The sequence below is a fragment of the Schistocerca serialis genome, chromosome 12 (genome assembly GCF_023864345.2).
Source record: "Schistocerca serialis cubense isolate TAMUIC-IGC-003099 chromosome 12, iqSchSeri2.2, whole genome shotgun sequence".
In the NCBI taxonomy this organism is placed as follows: Eukaryota; Metazoa; Arthropoda; class Insecta; order Orthoptera; family Acrididae; genus Schistocerca; species Schistocerca serialis.
In genome coordinates this window covers 96,439,291-96,460,131 of record NC_064649.1, presented here as the reverse complement: position 1 = coordinate 96,460,131, position 20,841 = coordinate 96,439,291, and positions in this window count along the sequence as shown.

Sequence of the window (20,841 nt, the reverse complement as noted above, 5' to 3'; positions counted from 1 at the left end):
TGGCCGAGCGGTTCTAGGCGCTTCAGTTCGAAACCGCCCTGCTGCTGTGGTAGCTGGTTCGAATCCTGCCTTGGGCATGGATGTGTGTGATGTCCTTAGGTTAGCTAGGTAGAAATAGTTCCAAGCCCAGGGGACTGATAACGTCAGATGTGTCCCATAGTGCTTAGAGCCATATGAACCAACATATATACATATCATGCACACATACACATACATATAAATAGAGACATCCACATGCATACATTCATACATATTTGCACACACATAGGCAGGTCTACACACATGCATACATGTATGTACATATATACAGTTACATACACTCACATATATATACATGGATTATGTACATATGTAGAAAGTTTAATATTCACTGCTGATCAATCATTGTATTGTTGGAAAAAATCGCAACACCAAAAAATAAATAATGTAGGAACTCCTCATGAACCATAGACCTTGCCATTGGTGGTGACGTTTGCGTGGCTCAACGATAGAGATAGCCGCACCGTAGGTGCAACCACAACAGAGAGGTATCTGTTGAGAGGCCAGGCATACGTGTGGTTCCTGAAGAGGGGCAGCAGCCTTTTCAGTAGCTGCAGGGGCAACAGTCTGGATGATTGACTGATCCAGCCTTGTAACACTAACCAAAACGGCTTTGCTGTGCTGGTACTACGAACGGCTGAAAGCAAGGGGAAACTACAGCCGTAATTTTTCCCGATGGCATGCAGCTGTACTGTATGGTTAAATGATGATGGCGTCCTCTTGGGTAAAATATTCCGGAGTTAGAAAAGTCCCCCATTCCGATCTCCGGGCGGGGACTACTCAGGACGACATTGTTATCAGGAGAAAGAAAACTGGCGTTCTACGGATCGGAGTGTGGAATGTCAGATCCCTTAATCAGTTAGGTATGTTAGAAAATTTAAAAAGGGAAATGAATAGGTTAAAATTAGATATAGTGGCTATTAGTGAAGTTCGGTAGCACGAGGAATAAGACTTTTGGTCAGGTGAAGACAGGGTTATAAATACAAAATCAAATGGGGGTAATGCAGGAGTAGGTTTACTAATGAATAAAAAAATAGGAGTGCGGGTAAGCTACTACAAACAGCATAGTGAACGCATTATTGTGGCCAAGATAGACACGAAGCCCACACCTACTACAGTAGTACAAGTTTGTATGCCAACTAGCTCTGCAGATGATGAAGAAATTGATGAAATGTATGATGAGATAAAAGAAATTATTCAGGTAGTGAAGGGAGACGAAAATTTAATAGTCATGGGTGACTGGAATTCCATAGTAGGAAAAGGAAGAGAAGGAAACGTAGTAGGTGAATATGGATTGGGGGAAGAAATGAAAGAGGAAGCCATCTGGTTGAATTTTGCACAGAGCATAACTTAATCATAGCTAACACTTGTTCAAGAATCATAAAAGAAGACTGTATACATGGAAGAATCCTGGAGATACTAGAAGGTATCAAATAGATTATATAATAGTAAGACAGAGATTTAGGAACCAGGTTTTAAATTGGAAGACATTTCTAGGGGCAGATGTGGACTCTGACCACAATCTATTGGTTATGAACTGTAGATTATAACTGAAGAAACTGCAAAAAATTGGGAGTTTAAGGAGATGGGACCTGAATAATCTGACTAAACTGTTGTGGATTGGCAGGAGCCAACCCACGGAGTTTGGAGGAAGCCGAAAGGCACGCGTTTAAGCTCACGCAGGCTGGCGTGAGGTCTGGAACAGGACAAGGATATTAGAACTTAGAAAAAAAGGAGGTAACTGGTGGAATACTTAACTTTAATCCATTAATGTTGAACGTAGCTCTTGTCTGTACATTCTTTACAATATCAATAGCAACTGATAATGGCGCCTTGCTAGGTCGTAGCAAATGATGTATCTGAAGGCTATGCTAACTATCTTCTCGGCAAATGAGAACGAATTTTGTCAGTGAACCATCGCTAGCAAAGTCGGCTGTACAACTGGGGCGAATGCTAGGAAGTCTCTCTAGACCTACCGTGTTGCGGCGCTCGGTCTGCAATCACTGATAGTGGCGACACGCGGGTCCGACGTATACTACCGGACCACGGCCGATTTAAAGGCTACCACCTAGCAAGTGTGGTGTCTGGCGGTGACACCACATGAACCAGAGGTTGTACAGAGTTTCAGGGAGAGCATAAGGGAACAATTGACAAGAATGGGGGAAAGAAATACAGTAGAAGAAGAATGTGTAGCTTTAAGGGATGAAGTAGTGAAGACAGCAGAGTATCTAGTAGGTAAACAGACGAGGGCTAGTAGAAATCCTTGGGTGACAGAAGAAATATTGAATTCAATTGATGAAAGAAGAAAACATAAAAATGCACTAAATGAAGCAAGCTAAAAGGAATACAAACGTCTCAAAAATGAAATCGACAGGATGTGCTAAATGGCTAAGCAGGCATGGCTAGAGGACAAATGTAAGGATGTAGAGGCTTTTCTCACTAGGGGTAAGATAGATACAACCTATTGGAAAATTAAAGAGACCTTTGGAGAAAAGAGAACCATTTGCATAAATATCAAGAGCTCAGATGGAAACCCAGTTTTAAGCAAAGAAGGGAAAGCAGAAAGGTGGGAGGAGTATATAGAGGGTCTATACAAGGGCGATGTACTTCAGGGCAATATTATGGAAATGGAAGAGGATGTAGATGAATATGAAATGGGAAATATGATACTGCGTGAAGAATTTGACAGAGCACTGAAAGACCTGAGTAGAAACAAGGCCCCGGGAGTAGACAACATTCGATTAGAACTACCGACAGCCTTGGGAGAGCCAGTCCTGACAAAACTCTACCATCTGGTGAGCAAAATGTATGAGACATGTGAAATACCCTCAGACTTCAAGAAGAATATAATAATTCCAATCCTAAAGAAAGCAGGTGTTGACAGATATGAAAATTAGCAGTTTAATAAGTCACGGCTGCAAAATACTAACGCGAATTCTTTACAGACGAATGGAAAAACTGGTAGAAGCTGACATCGGGGAAGATCAGTTTGGATTCCGTAGAAATGTTGGAACACGTGAGGCAATACTGACCTTACGACTTATCTTAGAAGAAAGATTAAGGAAAGGCAAACCTACGTTTCTAGCATTTGCAGACTTAGAGAAAGCTTTTGACAATGTTGACTGCAATACTCTCTTTCAAATTCTAAAGGTGGCAGGGGTAAAATACAGGGAGCGAAAGGCTACTTACAATTTGTACAGAAACCAGATGGCAGTTATAAGAGTCGAGGGACATGAAAGGGAAGCAGTGGTTGGGAAGGGAGTGAGACAGGTTTGTAGCCTCTCCCCGATGTTATTCGATCTGTATATCGAGCAAGCAGTAAAGGAAACAAAAGAAAAATTCGGAGTAGGTATTGAAATCCGTGGAGAAGAAATAAAAAGTTTGAGGTTCGCTAATGACATTGTAATTCTGTCAGAGAGAGCAAAGGACTTGGAAGACCAGTTAAACGGAATGGATATGAGATGAAAATCCACAAAAGCAAAACGAGGATAATGGAATGTAGTCGAATAAAATTGGGTGATTGAGGGAATTAGATTATGGAATGAGACACCTAAAGTAGTAAAGGAGTTTTGCTATTTGGGGACCAAAACAATTGATGATGGTCGAAGTAGAGAGGATATAAAATGTAGTCTGGCAATGGCAAGCAAAGCGTTTCTGAAGAAGAGAAATTTGTTAACATCGAGTATAGATTTAAGTATCAGGTAGTCGTTTCTGAAAGTATTTGTATGGAGTGTAGCCATGTATGGAAGTGAAACATGGACGACAAATGGTTTGGACAAGAAGAGAATAGAAGCTTTCGAAATGTGGTGTTACCGAAGAATGCTGAAGATTAGATAGGTAGGTCACATAACTAATGAGGAGGTATTGAATAGAATTGGGGAGAAGATGAGTTTGTGGCACAACTTGACTAGAAGAAGGGATCGGTTGGTAGGATATATTCTGAGGCATCAGGGGTCACCAGTTTAGTATTGGACGGCAGCGTGAAGGGTAAAAATCGTAGAGGGAGACCAAGAGATGAATACACTAAGCAGATTCAGAAGGATGCAGGCTGCAGCACGTACTGGGAGATGGAGCTTGCACGCGATAGAGTAACATGTAGAGCTGCATCAAACCAGTCTCAGGACTGAAGACCACAACAACAAAGGGAATGAAATTCCAGTAATACATATGTCTAGGAAACATATTTCAGTGAGTGACATTGTAAGATCACATGTTAATGTAAGACCAAGACGGGACATTGCAAATGTGAAATGGTGATACGTTAATAGGCAATGTAACCGCCAGAATGTTGAATGCAAGTATGTAAACGTGCATTCATTGTGATGCACAGACGCCAGATGTTAATTAGTGGGATGGAGTTCAATACCACTTGTACTTGGTCGGTCAGTACAGGGACTGTTTAATAGCTGTTCGTCGATGAAACTGGAGTTGTCGTTCCATGATGTCAGACATGCGCTTGATTGGAGACAGATATAGTGATCCAGCAGGCCGAGGCAACATTTCAACACTAGGTACGTGGGCGAGCGTTCTGCTGTTGGGAAACAACCGCTGTAATGCTGTTCATGAACGGCAGCAAAGTAGTTCGAATCAGCAGACTGACCTACAGATATGCAGTCAAGATGGGTGGGATAAATACGGAAGTGCTACTACTGTTAGAAGAAATCGAACCCAGACTATTACTCCAGGAGTATGGCCGGTGTGCCAACCGTGCAACTGGCCTCCTGTTAACCATGACGTGGCCATCACTACAACGAGGAAGAATCAGCTTTCATTAGGTAATACCACAGACCTCCACCCCACCCTACAACGAATTCTCACTTGGGGCCTCGGAAGTCGCAAATGGCGGTGGTTTGGGGCCAATGGAACGCATGCTGCAGGGCGTCTGTCCCGAAATAGTCCTTGAAGTAACAGTTTGTAGTGTCACTGCGGTGCCAATAGTTGCTCAGATTGCTGCTGCAGATGCAGCCGTACGTTGAACACTGTGGTCTTGATAGAGCCATATGGCGTGAACCCTGTCTTCTTGCGACCGTACGTTCTCGTGACCACCGCCGCCAGCTATCATGTGTAGTGCCTGAATTCTCGCCAGCGTTTCTGCAATATTTCAGAAAGAACATCCATATTTTCATAGCCCTATTACCTGTGGTCTAGGGGTAGCGTCTTTGATTCATAATCAAAAACGTCTTCGATCCCGGGTTCGATCCCAGCCACTGCCTAAATTTTGATAAATAATCAGCATTGGTGGCCGAAGACTTCCGGCATAAGAAGTCAGCCTCATTCTGCCAACGACCTTGTCAAAGAGGGCGGAGGAGCGGATAGAGGTTCAGGGGTTGGAAATTGCCCCTAAAGGCGGAAGAATCAGCAATGATCAACGACATGAGGATGCAGAAGGCAATGGAAACCACTGCATTAAAGACACGTAACGTGTATCCACAGGACATGTGGCCTGTAATTGAAGAAGTGTCATGATGATCTCTCCATTGGCAAAAGATTCCGGAATAGTCCCCCATTCGGATCTCCGAGAGGGGACTGTCAAGGGGGAGGTTACCATGAGAAAAAGATTGAATAATCAACGAAAGGATAACGTTCTACGAGACGGGGCGTGGAATGTCAGAAGCTTGAACGTGGTAGGGAAACTAGAAAATCTGAAAAGGGAAATGCAAAGGCCCAATCTAGATATAGTAGGGGTCAGTGAAGTGAAGTGGAAGGAACACAAGGATTTCTGGTCAGATGAGTATCGGGTAATATCAACAGCAGCACAAAATGGTATAACAGGTGTAGGATTCGTTATGAATAGGAAGGTATGGCAGAGGGTGTGTTACTGTGAACAGTTCAGTGACCGGGTTGTTCTAATCAGAATCGACAGCGGACCAACACCGACAACTATAGTTCAGGTATACATGCCGACGTCGCAAGCTGAAGATGAACAGATAGAGAAAGTGTATGAGGATATTGAAAGGGTAATGCAGTATATAAAGGGGACGAAAATCTAATAGTCATGGGCGACTGGAATGCAGTTGTAGGGGAAGGAGTAGAAGAAAAGGTTACAGGAGAATATGGGCTTGGGACAAGGAATGAAAGAGAAGAAAGACTAATTGAGTTCTGTAACAAGTTTCAGCTAGTAATAGCGAATACCCTGTTCAAGAATCACAAGAGGAGGAAGTATACTTGGAAAAGGCCGGGAGATACGGGAAGATTTCAATTAGATTACATCATGGTCAGACAGAGATTCCGAAATCAGATACTGGATTGTAAGGCGTACCCAGGAGCAGATATAGACTCCGATCACAATATAGTAGTGATGAAGAGTAGGCTGAAGTTCAAGACATTAGTCAGGAAGAATCAATACGCAAAGAAGTGGGATACGGAAGTACTATTGAATGACGAGATACGTTTGAAGTTCTCTAACGCTATAGATACAGCAATAAGGAATAGCGCAGTAGGCGGTACAGTTGAAGAGGAATGGACATCTCTAAAAACGGCCATCACAGAAGTTGGGAAGGAAAACATAGGTAGAAAGAAGGTAGCTGCGAAGAAACCATGGGTAACAGAAGAAATACTTCAGTTGATTGATGAAAGGAGGAAGTACAAACATGTTCCGGGAAAATCAGGAATACAGAAATACAAGTCGCTGAGGAATGAAATAAATAGGAAGTGCAGGGAAGCTAAGACGAAATGGCTGCAGGGGAAATGTGAAGACATCGAAAAAGGTATGATTGTCGGAAGGACAGACTCAGCATACAGGAAAGTCAAAACAATCTTTGGTGACATTAAAAGCAACGGTGGTAACATGCAACGGGATTTCCACTGTTAAATGCAGAGGAGAGAGCAGATAGGTGGAAAGAGTACATTGAAAGCCTCTATGAGAGTGAAGATTTGTCTGATGTGATAGAAGAAGAAACACGAGTCGATTTAGAAGAGATAGGGGATCCAGTATTAGAATCGGAATTTAAAAGCGCTTTGGAGGACTTACGGTCAAATAAGGCAGAAGGGATAGATAACATTCCATCAGAATTTCTAAAATCATTGGGGGAAGTGGCAACAAAACGACTATTCACGTTGGTGTGTAGAATATATGAGTCTGGCGATATACAATCTGACTTTCGGAAAAGCATCATCCACACAATTCCGAAGACGGCAAAAGCTGACAAGTGCGAGAATTATCGCACAATCAGCTTAACAGCTCATGCATCGAAGCTGCTTACAAGAATAATATACAGAAGAATGGAAAAGAAAATTGAGAATGCGCTAGGTGACGATCAGTTTGGCTTTAGGAAAAGTAAAGGGACGAGAGAGGCAATTATGACGTTACAGCTAATAATGGAAGCAAGGCTAAAGAAAAATCAAGACACTTTCATAGGATCTGTCGATCTGGAAAAAGCGTTCGACAATATAAAATGGTGCAAGCTGTTCGAGATTCTGAAAAAAATAGGGGTAAGCTATAGGGAGAGACGGGTCATATACAATATGTACAACAACCAAGAGGGAATAATAAGAGTGGGCGATCAAGAACGAAGTGCTCGTATTAAGAAGGGTGTAAGACAAGGCTGTAGCCTTTCGCCCCTACTCTTCAATCCGTACATCGAGAAAGCAATGATGGAAATAAAAGAAAGGTTCAGGAGTGGAATTAAAATACAAGGTGAAAGGATATCAATGATACGATTCGCTGATGACATTGCTACCCTGAGTGAAAGTGAAGATGAATTAAATGATCTACTGAAAGGAATGAACAGTCTAATGAGTACACAGTATTGTTTGAGAGTAAATCGGAGAAATACGAAGGTAATGAGAAGTAGTAGAAATGAGAACAGAGAGAAACTTAACATCTGGATTGATGGTCACGAAGTCAATGAAGTTAAGGAATTCTGCTACCTAGGCAGTAAAATAACCAATGACGGACGGAGCAAGGAGGACATCAAAAGCAGACTCGCTATGGCAAGAAAGTCATTTCTGGCCAAGAGAAGTCTACTAATATCAAATACCGGCCTTAATTTGAGGAAGAAATTTCTGAGGATGTACGTCTGGAATACAGCATTGTATGGTAGTGAAACATGGACTGTGGGAATACCGGAAGAGAAGAGAATCGAAGCATTTGAGATGTGGTGCTATAGACGAATGTTTAAAATTAGGTGGACTGATAAGGTAAGGAATGAGGAGGTTCTACGCAGAATCGGAGAGGAACGGAATATGTGGAAAACACTGATAAGGAGAAGGGACAGGATGATAGGACATCTGCTAAGACATGAGGGAATGACTTCCATGGTACTAGAGGGAGCTGTAGAGGGCAAAAACTGTAGAGGAAGACAATTGGAATACGTCAAGCAAATAATTGAAGACGTAAGTTGCAAGTGCCACTCTGCGTAAGTTGCAAGTGCCACTCTGAGATGAAGAGGTTAGCACAGGAAAGGAATTTGTGGCGGGCCGCATCAAACCAGTCAGTAGACTGGTGGCCAAAAAAAAAAAAAATTACACGTCGTCGTTCAAAGTCAGTGAGGTGTTGATAATGTCGTCTTTGTCCCTTTAAAGGCATTCTCGACTTCCATCAACTCATCGTGTCCACTCTCAAAGAGAACCGGTTCGCGACCGTTACAGCGCGTATTTAAAACAAAACTGTTTTGCATCCTCGTAGTGGAACTACTGGCGCCACTCTTTTGCCACTGGTGCGAAATATGAAGACACATCACCTTTCAGAGGTAGAAACACGGCTACCAACTTATGTCGCTTAAATCTTTCTTGGTGTTGCTATTTTTTCCGTCAGTGTATAATGATTGTCATGTCCAACAGTTGGTATAGAGCGGCAATGCCGTATTTCGTAAGTTACGCTCTCTAACTCGTGAACTCTCTCTCCTTTCTATGCTGGTATCGTTCTCTCGACAACTGACCCAAATGACGGTCTTTCGGTCAAATGAGCAGCGCCGAAGACTCCTGAGTCAAGTTTCCGAGGATACGGAGACGGCGCGTTCGGAGACGATGTCATACAAGCCACTGCAGAGTTTAAAGCGAATACATATGTTGCTCATTTCTGATTTCTGCTGTTTATACTGGACGGAAGTAGACGTTCACTGAACATAAATAGTGCAAGAGCTCCACTACTGTGCGATTACACTATTGGTGAACCAACAATGGTACCTCCAACCAATACCGAGGAGTAATTGGTCTGGAGAGAACTTAAAGAATCGTGACTGCATAAAATGAATGAAACGAAAAGTAGTTTCCAGGCTGAGGTTCTTTGGGAGAATCTTAAGGAAATATCGATCAGTCACGAAAGAGTTGGCTCACAATACACTGACAGCCTGGGACTGTAGTAGGTTGGATTAATAGATGAGACAGAGAAGATCGGATCGTTGAGTCAGTGCAAGAGCGTTACGGAGATATTCAACAAACTGCAAAAGACAGACATTGCAAGAGAGTTGATGTGCATCACGGACAGGCTTGTTGTGAAAATTCCGAGAGGGTACACTCGTGGAAGATTCGGGAAATACATTACTTGCTCCCACATGTCTTGCGATATGACCGTAACGACAAAATCCCAAAAAATATTTCTGATACGGCGGTTTGCCGACAATCGTTCTTCCCACAAGACTCTCTCGAATGGAGCGCAGAGGCCGGCCGGAGTGGCCGTGCGGTTCTAGGCACTGCAGTCTGGAGCCGAGCAACCCCTACGGTCGCAGGTTCGTATCCTGCCTCGGGCACGGATGTGTGTAATGTCCTTACGGTAGTTAGGTTTAATTAGTTCTAAGTTCTAGGCGACTGATAACCTCAGAAGTTAAGTCGCATAGTGCTCAGAGCTATTTGAACCATTTGAACCAATGGAGCGCAGAAAGAGAGAAAGCAGTTGTGCCAAAAGGCCCCTCCGTCACAGAAAGTTAAGTTGACTTATGGGGTATATATGTGGACGAAGATATCTTAAGCGCAACACAAGTACGAACAAACATGTGGATAATAAATGAAACGAAAACTCTTTAAAAAGTAACTGGAGATCACAGGACACTGCTACCGAAATACTCAGAGCTGTGTCGATTCTAGTTTATCATATATATCCAAATAATCAGGTTAAATTGTTTTCCTTCTTTTTATTTTTTGTTGTCATCAGATTTCTCACTGGTAATGCGTCCTGCCACGAATTCATCTTCTCTATCACAGTGGTAGCTGCACTATACGTCCGTAGTTATTTGTTGATTTTATTCCAATTCCTGTCTTCCCCTACAATTATTACCGTCTACAGCTCCTTCAAGGATGATGTAAATTACTCCTTGATGTTTTAATTACATGTGCTATTATCCTCCTCGCTCTGTTTCTCAGTGTTTTCTATATGTTCCTCTACTTGCCAGTTCTGCTGAAAACCAGATTTCTTATCTTATTTATCCTCAGTAGCCTCCCAATTTTCAAAATACTTCAATAGAACCTCATCCGAAACGCGTCAGTTCTCTTCCTTTGCGTTTCTCCCTCAGTTCATCTTTCACCTCCGCAGAATGTTGTGCTCCAAACGTACATTCTCGGAAACTACTTTCTGAAGTGTGATGTTTACTACTGTTGAACATTTTAGGGCAGTATTCCCCTTCTCGCATGAGCTAGTCTGTTTTTTTTTTTGTGTTGTCCTTGCTTCGTCACATTACTTTACTGCCAAAATAGCACAATTTCTTTAGAAGATCTACTACGTGGTCCTCATTTTTGGTGGTTAGTTTACCACCAATTTCGACTTTCTTCGGCTAACTCTAAATCCATATTGTGTGCTCATTTGAGTGTTCATTTCATTTTAGTTTCCGCAGTCTATCATCGAGGATAACAAATGCATCAGCGAATCATATCACTTATTGACTTCACCTTGAATTTTAATCCCACTCCTGAAACTTTCTTTCATTTCTGTGATTGCTCCTTTGATGCATACACTGAACACTAGAGGTGAAACACTGTATCTTTGTTTTATATCTTTTCTAATCTTAATACATAATTACTTCTTAGTCTCCTATACCTAATTTCGGTCATTGGTCCTGGTATATATCTGTGTGAAATGTAAACCAAAAAATTACAGCAGAAGTTGAAATATCTGTAAAAGAAATAGAAAATGGAAAATCTTACGGATCAGGAAAGACACCAATAGAACGAGTGAAGTAGGGATCAAATGTATTATGGGAATGGTTGAATAAGTTGTTTAATGAATCATGTTAGAGAAAGAACTCGTGCCGAAGAAAAGTAATTTGTCACATCTAAGTGTAATTTATAAGATAAGTAGTAGAAAGACACGTGGAAATCATAGTGGAGCCAGCGATACAAACTCTGTTCTCAGGGTGAGTGGTCATGTCCTAAAACATACGGTAGAGAGAACGTTGAAGAGTAAAGTGTATTCCAGGAAGATGGAAGACAGCTAATGCAAAGAGACTGGAAAGGAATATGAGTAGGCATTTAGTGTTCATAGATCTCGAGAATGTGTCCAACACAGCACTGTGGAACAAACCGCGTGAAGTCCTGGTGGAGAGGGGAGGGGAGGGGGGGTATGGTTGAAAATACATATATTAAAAGCATATATGACGTATACAAATTTGCCGAGTGTGAAATCAAAGCGGGGGGAATAAAATTGCGTCACAGCCTTACAGAACTACGAAAGGATTGAAACAGGAATGCTGCTTACATCCAACATTGCTTAAAACATACATCTAGAAAACCTTAGGCTTGTGGAGTAGTAAATCTGCTTGAATGGACCTTCATGTAACAAAGAATCAGTTCCTGTTCATCTTGTTCTTCGTAGTTGATCAAGTAATGGCGGCCAGTGAAAAAGACGATATCTGCTTTATGCTAAGAAAATTATTTTTTGAATGTAAGTGCAGGCAAAAGTATTATTCAGAACGCTGTATCAGACTTCATTCTACAGGGCAACATACGAAAGCATGTAAAAACCTTAAATATTTGGGGAGCAATTAATTGGGAAATACAACGACGTGTAGTTCGAAAGTAAAGAATAAATTCTATGGAAATATTGTAGACTCTCGAACCACCTATGCTCAAAAGTGTTCGAAGCTTACTGGGAAAAATAAAAACAATTTGAGGGTTGTAGAAACAGACTTTCTCAAAAGATCGTGTATAATATCTCAGCTAGACCACGTAAGAAACAGGATTGGGGAAATAACCTGGATTCAACAAAGCTTCGCAGATAGAACACAAGAATGACAGGTCTCATGGTATGGATATACAATGCGAGTGACAGATGTCAATTGGCGAAAGAAGCTGTCTATGTACCATCTTCAGGAAAGGAGTGTAGGAGGGCCGAAAGTTGCCAAGTTAGAGGGAATAAAGCAGACACTCTCTCTCTCTCTCTCTCTCTCTCTCTCTCTCTCTCTCTCTCTCCCCCCCTCTCTTTCTCCCTCTCTCTCTCTCTCTCTCTCTCTCTCTATATATATATATATATATATATATATATATATATATATATATATATATATAAAATTCTTTCACATACTGTATATTATCCATCTTTTCTTATAGCTTACACCTATTTTCCTGAAAACTTCTAACTTATACCATTTTGCGTTATGTTACATTATCAGCTGCTTTTCCTAAGCCGATAATTCGTATGTTCGTTCTTTTTGCATCACTGACAGACATCAATTTTCTTTTCCATTCTCCTTCGCATTATTTGTGGTGGCAGATAATAGAAGGCTTCCCTGCAGGTACTGGCGCTGTCTGTCCACTGGGCTCGTTGCTGCTGCAGCAGGTCAGTTCGTACCGGACGGCGACACAGTAGAAGCTGTTCGCTCTGGCGTTCCCCAGCCTTCCTCAGAGTTGCGCCGCCGCTGTTCAAACACGCAATCAGGCCCGAGGAGTGGAGGGTCGAGCTGAGCTGCGGGTTGCCGGTCGTCAGGGGAGGCGCCCCCGCGGCGTGTTTGATCTCGCAGTGCGGCCGGGCCAGTGTCGCGGAAAGCACCCTCCGCCCTACTCCTTTCCGTATCCCACACTCTACCAACTCCGGCGTAGTCTCTAATACGGACTGCTGCTTGCCATCTCCGTTGTTCCTAAACTCCGTCTATTTCTTTCGTTTCATTCGAACATTTCTGTATGTTTGTGTGGTGCAGCTATTGAGAAGAAAACGAGGACATTGTGTTGATGTAAATCCGTTGTTGAAAATATAGGTGACTTGCAAGGTGCTCACAGACGTTACTAGTGAGGTACTGTAACCATTGCCTCAACAGAACTCATTTCGCACATGAATGTAAATTATCGAGGTCAAAAGTATCCGGACACCTATGAGTGAACATTAATATTCACTATCGCTCGAAAGTTTTGGAACGTCCTGAAAGTCAGATAAAAAAAGCTAGTAATCAGGTACAAATAAGAATTAGATATATTGTTTCGCCAATATCATGCTCAGCATAACGCGAGCAGTGTTCCAGGTTTTAAAAATAAAATCGTCAAAGCATAACTTCCTGTTGTTATACTGCTCAGGTTGCAAGCACTATATGCCATTAATTTTGACTGGTGGTGGCATAATGTTACCTTTCCTCCCTAGATGGCGTTCATAGTGTAACGTGCGCTTGGGGCACACAATACTCATTAAAGCCTGTACTATGGTGAGTGAGTGGGGTTTACGTTACGAGACAGGATTTTCGTATAGATATTGACCGCGTGTACCTGAATGGAGGCAAATCAGACTTACACCCACTCTGTGATAACAACGATACGTCAAATAAGTCCGGAATACAACTACACGTCAGGACGGACAAACAGCAACACAGCAGATGCTACCAATTTGTTAATAATACGGTCGCCAGCCTAATTAGGCATTAACTGAGTTTCTTCCCTGTACAAGTTGATGTACATTCATGCAAAACAACACGTAGTAACACTGCATAATATAGTAAATTTTAGAACCAGAAAATCTATTGAACTGATAGTTTCACTTTCTGTACTGATATGGAGAAACCATGAATACATAACACTACACTATAATGTATAGTACCAAACTTCGTACTGTCTATTGACCTGATTAAAATCGGGCATAGGTTACCCTAGAAATAGCACTTTGGGGCCACACACAAAATGTCAGTTTTGATAAAGATAAAACACTGATAACTTTTGACATATATATTGACTTTAACTTTTGCTAGTCAAACCAATTTAGAACACTTCAGAATTCAAATGAAAAAAAAAAAAACTGTCTCAAAATAATTATACTTCATTACTATATCAATATTAAAGTTATCTTCCAACTTTGTCAGACCTTCGTTATTCATTTACTGGTTCATTAACAAAACAGTTCTTTAAAGACCATTCTAACATAGCTAGGTCTGCAGGTAATTATTATTAACACAAACTTTAATTTTTCATCTCGGGACACTCCGATTGCACAACATTTGGAAAGGGCCCTGTCTAGGTTAGTTGTGAGGATAATTAAATGATAGGAAAGTTCTGGTGTAATTTAAGTTGTTATTGAACAGTATGGAACAAAAGTAACACTGGTCCATATGAATACAGTACTAAAAGTTTCAACCTGTGTGTATCGATGCGGCGGTTGGAATGCGGCGAGATGGCGAGGCACAGAGCACACATACAACCACAGCTATGGCTCTTAACGTACCGGCACTTTATTTCTTCATAGCGTCGCAATACTTTTCCGTTTAGTGCCTATGGAATTTTGCCATGATGTATGGGTGTTGGAACGGCATACCCGAGGCTCAGTGAAACTACGTCTTCCAGGAGAGCCTCCTCGGTCCAGAAGGTGTTGCTCAGACCAGTGCCAAACTCCAACAACTGCTGCTGAGCCCGTTGTGCCGTGCAGTGCCCGTGTGCATTTTCCCGCGCTCGCCTGCCATCCACCTTTTACCGCTCCCTTACAGACAGGGTATTCACCCGAGGTTTTGCATTCTACATATCCTAACACATTGCCTACGTATGCACCAGACGCACAGTTACAATTTTAAACATCTTACAACAGTCTGAACATTTGTTACATTTCAATTCTATTGCTTGACATTTGACAGAAACATTAATATTCACATTGAAACTTGTTTACAGTTTTCTTAACACAATGACATGAAACCAAAAAGAAATGAAATCAGAACATCAATTACACTAATTTATCGAAAAATCAGATGGAAAAAAAATTTACTTACATGTACAATAGTACAGCGTTGTTGTTGTTACAATAGGACGTGAACAAAACTGTAAACACGGTTGCAGGTAGGAAAAGGGCATGTAATTGTGCATAAGATATCGAAGAGCGAAATTTAGTGATTGCTCAGTATAACCATCGATAGTGGAACGAAGAAAGGAGCTTTCAACGGAGAAACGTTCTGCAATTGTCTCTTTACGTGCAGCCGACCTTACTACGCACGTCAAGAATAGATTTCGTGGGATGTGTTCATAATACTTTGCAAAGACACGCGGATACTGGCTGGAATATGAACCTACCTCGAAAGGGTAGGCCAAAAATCACATCAAAAAGTGACGACAAATATACAGTAGACACAAATAAACGCGGTCGCTTCATAACAGCGCCATTTTTAGGAGCAGAAAATAATACGGAAACGTCGGTGAGCGTACGTACTGTGAAAAGACGTCTTCAGACAGTGAACCTTAACGGGCTTGTGGAGGCGAAGAAAAAAATTACTGGCGGCTATTAACAGCCACAGGAGGCTACACTGGGCAAGACAACCTGAAAGTTGGACAGTACATCGGCGGAAAAAGGTGGTTTACACGGACTAATCGAAACTTGAGGTGTTTGGCACAGAGCGACACAAGTTTGTTCACAGGCTGCCAGGTGAACGAATGTTACACCAATGTGTATCTCCAACATTAAACCGTGGAAGGGGTTCCCCCATGATCTGGGGATATTTTGGAGGCGGTAAGACTGGTAATCTAGTACAAATTGTCGGAACAATGAAGAAAGAGGATTACCATCGCATTCTACAGTATCATGCACAGCCATGTGGAAGGCGTTTGATTGGCGGGGAGTTCGACAGCGACCCTAAACGCACTTCAGAAATGTGTAAAGCGTATTTGGCAAATTTAGAAAAAAAGGAAGAAACGGAGAAACATGATCTGGCCGCCCCAATACCCCCATTGTAATCCTATTGAACTGCTGTAGGATCACTTGGATAGAGCAGCTACATCAAGGTCTGTTACCGACGTTCGACAGCTCTGGACCAGACTTGAAGAGGAACGGCTGCATATCACCAAGAAAAACCCAGATGAAGCTGACAGCAAGTTCGCATCGCGTATGCAGAGTAGTGATTAAAGCCAAAGGAAGCTACTTTGAGAAGCGTAAAAATCTGACTCCATGTGTTTAGTTTCAATAAAAACCTGATATGTGTATTTCTAACATTTGTGGTTCCAATTTTAATTTTTTTTCCTCAAAATCAATAATGATCAAAAATTTTTGAGTAATAGTGTATGTATTGTCCACTCTTCCCTCGCACGAGCCCATTCTTCATCAAGAACCGAAACCATAAAAGGTGGTGATGTTGGACACTGACATCTGGGATGATGTCGACTTTCTAATTCATCCCAAAGGTGCTACATTGTGTTCAAATGGTTCAAATGGCTCTTAGCACTATGGTCAGCAGTCCCCTAGAACTCAGAACTACTTAAACCTAACTAACCTAAGGACAGCACACAACACCCAGCCATCACGAGGCAGAGAAAATCCCTGACCCCGCCGGGAATCGAACCCGGGAACCTGGGCGTGGGAAGCGAGAACGCTACCGCACGACCACGAGATGCGGGCTACATTGTGTTCAGGTTGGGACTGTGGGCTGGCCAGTCCATTTCAGGGATGTCACTGTCCACAAACCGTTGCTTCACAGACCCTGTTTATCATAGGGTGGATTGTCGTGCTGATACAAATGATCATCGTCTCATAACTTCCGTGAGCTGCAGGGGCCACAAACAACCTACTCACGGAGAACACCCAACACCCCCCCCCCTCCCCCCCCCCACAATTATCGGACCGTGATCTCCGTACTTCACGGTTCGCTCTACACACGCTGGCAGGTAACGTTTTCCAGGCATTTGTCAAACCCAAACCTTCCACCTAATTCCCACAAGGAATAACATGACTCATCACTTTACAACACTGTTTCCTGTCAGCAATTGTTATGTGACGTCGCTCTTTACACCACCCTGAGAATGGCTTCGCTCTGAATACCGGAATCTGTGGGTTATGAAGAGCTGTTCAATCATTGATTGAGCCCAACTGCTGGGAGCACTTTCGGACTCACGAGTGATTCTTCCCTGTTCCAGCGTTCCCACAAGCGCCGGAACGAAGATGGAGAACGGGAGAGAAGAGAAGAGAAGGCCGTGAAACGACTTCGGCCAATGGTGCGCGGATTTGGACCGCACCACGACAGGGGTGGCCTATAAGAGAGGAGAATATAAGCGACACCCCTGCCAGCCTCGGCCGGACATTAGTGGACAATATCCGCAGAGTACTAGCGCGGCCTAGCAGAGAGTTCTACGATATCAGTTTTTAGCGATCCACAAATTGTGTGACAAACTTGCATGAACATTATTTATAGCAAAGGACCCGGATTTACGTTGCATGTCGCCCTGAGCCGTGCTGGCCGCGGCTTATGCGTTGGTTTAAACCTTGGCTGTTACTCTGCGTTTGGTTTCCCGCAGTTATTGCGGTTATGCCGTGGTTCTTCCTCTTTCTACGTGTGGCAGCAGCGGTGTGTATCGATATTCGCACCTTGTACTAACTTTGGTCTGGTGCTTATGGTTTCCGGCTCGGTGTGCGGCAGTAGGTAGGTTGGTGTGGATCAGCCAGGAAATTCCCGCACGGCGCAGTGGGCCGGGCCCGCTGGCGGTCTCTACGCGTACTTGGTTGTGGGCGGCTACGCCTTTTACGTTTTGGCTGTGGAGTTCCTTGTGCAGTGGTCGGGTGGAAGGCAAGTCATCTTGTCGGTGGGTCTGTTGCCTGTCTCTGGTTGGGTTGCCGGTGGATCGGATATAGTTGGGCCGACTACGTATCTCCCCAAAGCGAACGTTAATATTTCAAGTGCAGACCGACCCCCGGAAACTTCTGAGCGCCGCTGGCTGTACTGCCTTGGCTCATTGGAGTTTGATTGTGTATTTTAATGGCTCATATCCGATGGTTTGAATTTGTATGCTTTTAGTTGGTTTTTAAATAATGGGCCTTCAGCCCTTTTAAAATTAAAATTCAATTCTTGCGAAGTCTTAGATTGCTTGGGCCTTCAGCCTCATTTAAAATATTTTTTTGAATAGAGCTTTGGGCCTTCTGCCTTTTGAAAATTCAATGTAGTTGTGTTTTTCACTCATGGGCCTTCAGCCGTCCTAAAATTAAAATTCCTTGCTTGCTAAATTTGGGCCTTCTGTCTCATTTAAAAAAAAATTATTGAAGGATAAAGCGTTGGGCTTTCTGCCTTGTAAAAATTTATTGAAGTTTTGTTTTGAACCATGGGATTTCAGCCGTTTTAAAAGTAAAATTCATTATTGTTAAGTCTTACATTGTTTGGGCCTTCAGCCTCTCCTTTTAAAATTATTTAAGGATAAAGCTTTGGCCTTCTGCCTTTGAAAATTTATTGTAGTTGTATTTCTGAATCATGGGCCTTCAGCAGTTTTAAAATTAAAATTAATTACTTGTCAAGTCTTAGATTGTTTGGATCTTCAGCATTATTTGAAATATTATTTAAGGATACAGCATTGCGCTTTCTGCCTTTTGAAAATTTATTGTAGTTGTATTTTAAATCATGGGCTTTCAGCCGTTTTAAAAATTAAAGATGTTGTGTCCTTAAGCCATAAGATTGTGTGACATATTCAGTTAAGCTCGGAAATTTGCGCTGTGATGTTTGGGCAATTAAATAAAGTTATATGTGTTCGAGTGCAACTGACAGCCGCTCATTTTTGGTCCCTTTCCACAATTCCAACTACCTATTCTTTTCTGCGGATTTAATCAGGCGTTTCACACCCATCGCGTGCGACACCTTTGTAAATTCAAAGTTAGGTATTTTCTACCTTCTTTATTTTAATAAAACTACTAATGTTATTTTGCTTGAATTGTTGTGTAGCATTCCGAGAACGCAGCATCCTTTAGGCACCCTATACGAGACGAGTGGGCAGGGACCCACACTTCTGCCGATTTCATGCAGTTTCATGCAGCCACCATGGCTCCCCCCTCCGTCTGCGCGTGAGGTATGTGTGGTGTTGATTTAGATGTGGTCATTCTTTCGCGTTTCCACTTCACAATCAAAACACCAACAGTCGATTTGGCCAGCTTTAGGAGTGTTGTATTTGACTCAGGTGACGCCCACTGACTTCTCCTGGCTAACTGATCCTGCAGTTACTGCTTCGCTACTGACATCACAATACTCCATGCCTCCTTTTATACAGGCGGGAGCACCTGCCGTGACATCTAGTGATAAATTCACGAAAAAGTGGCTAACCCTAAAGTATAAAAACTTAGAGATATGTAATAATTTCTTCATAATGTGGGGCCACAGTCACAATATATTTCATTAAAGTCAGAACCACCATTAGATTGACAGTGGTCTCACTCCTATATATCAAATTAGGATGTAATACAACGCAGAAATTTATTGCGTTTCGCTAGATATGATTTCCGTAATGTCAATAACGGGCTAACCTTTCGCTATATTCCGAGATCCCTCCTGCGGAAATAAGCTGAATAGTTGAGGAGCAGGATAGCCTATACTGTACCACTTGATGAGGAGACAACAGATAAGTAACTTTAATTTGAAAAGGTTCGGGGGCTGAGGTAGATTACACTGAATTTAATGAAATTGTAAACACGAAATATAATCCTTGTGTGGTACGTAGTATTACTCGTGTCATGAACCAAGTTTAGAGGGTTTGCAGCGTTCAGTTGGCACATTCGGTACAGAATACAACAGTGACATGGCGGATGTAGAAAAGGGAAACGTTGACGGAAGTGTGAAAAATCTGTGAAAATTATTGAAAGAGGAAACATAAACCACAAGATTGTCGCGAAGAAGTTGAGAAGAAGAAGAAGAAGAAGAGGAAGAAGAGAAAGAGTGGTAACGGTACATGAATTATAAGGATGTAGTGAAAAAGGGAAAATCATAAGGTTGAGATTGAGCCCATGCGAGAAAATGCTTCAAGATTTTACCTGCAGGTACACTAGAGAAGTAGTTTTATGATTTCGGAAATCTAACTAACAATGACCTTCAATATATGTTTATATATTTTGATGTGTGAATCTGAATGCTGTCAAGCGGTGGTATACCGATGACGCAGAGAGGAGTAGGCGGCAGACAACCATCATGTATATGTTTAGTGTAGGTGAAGTAGACGCTGAAATTTGTAAGAAAGCTTGTCTACCAATATTCAGTATAAGCAATGGACGCCTATCCCGAGTGAATCTACAAAAGAAAACATCTGGAACTCCTAAAGTTAGTTTGTGTGTTTAATTAAGCAACAAAACGCTAGATTTACAATCACAATGACCGATTTATGTGCAACAAGACATTAAAAGATAAATATTTTATTTAGGATGGATAAACTGGGGACATGTGACAATCCCCCAAATGAATGCAGCGAGGAAGACCAGGAATCTGCATGGGATTATGTACGAGTAAATACACACATGAAAAATAGTTTTGCTTCACCCCGGTTACCAGAACTCCTGACTGTGGATATTGTATCACAGACACAGTCCCTTTGACTGTTCAGAGATGTCACTAAAACCGCCCAAACATGTAAACAACCATGCACGAGCAGCGCCTATTAGACAGAGGCGGTGCGACAGCCGATCAATTCCAGTCATTCCGACACGAAGGAGGTACACGGCACATGTCTGTAGTTCAGCCATGCCTA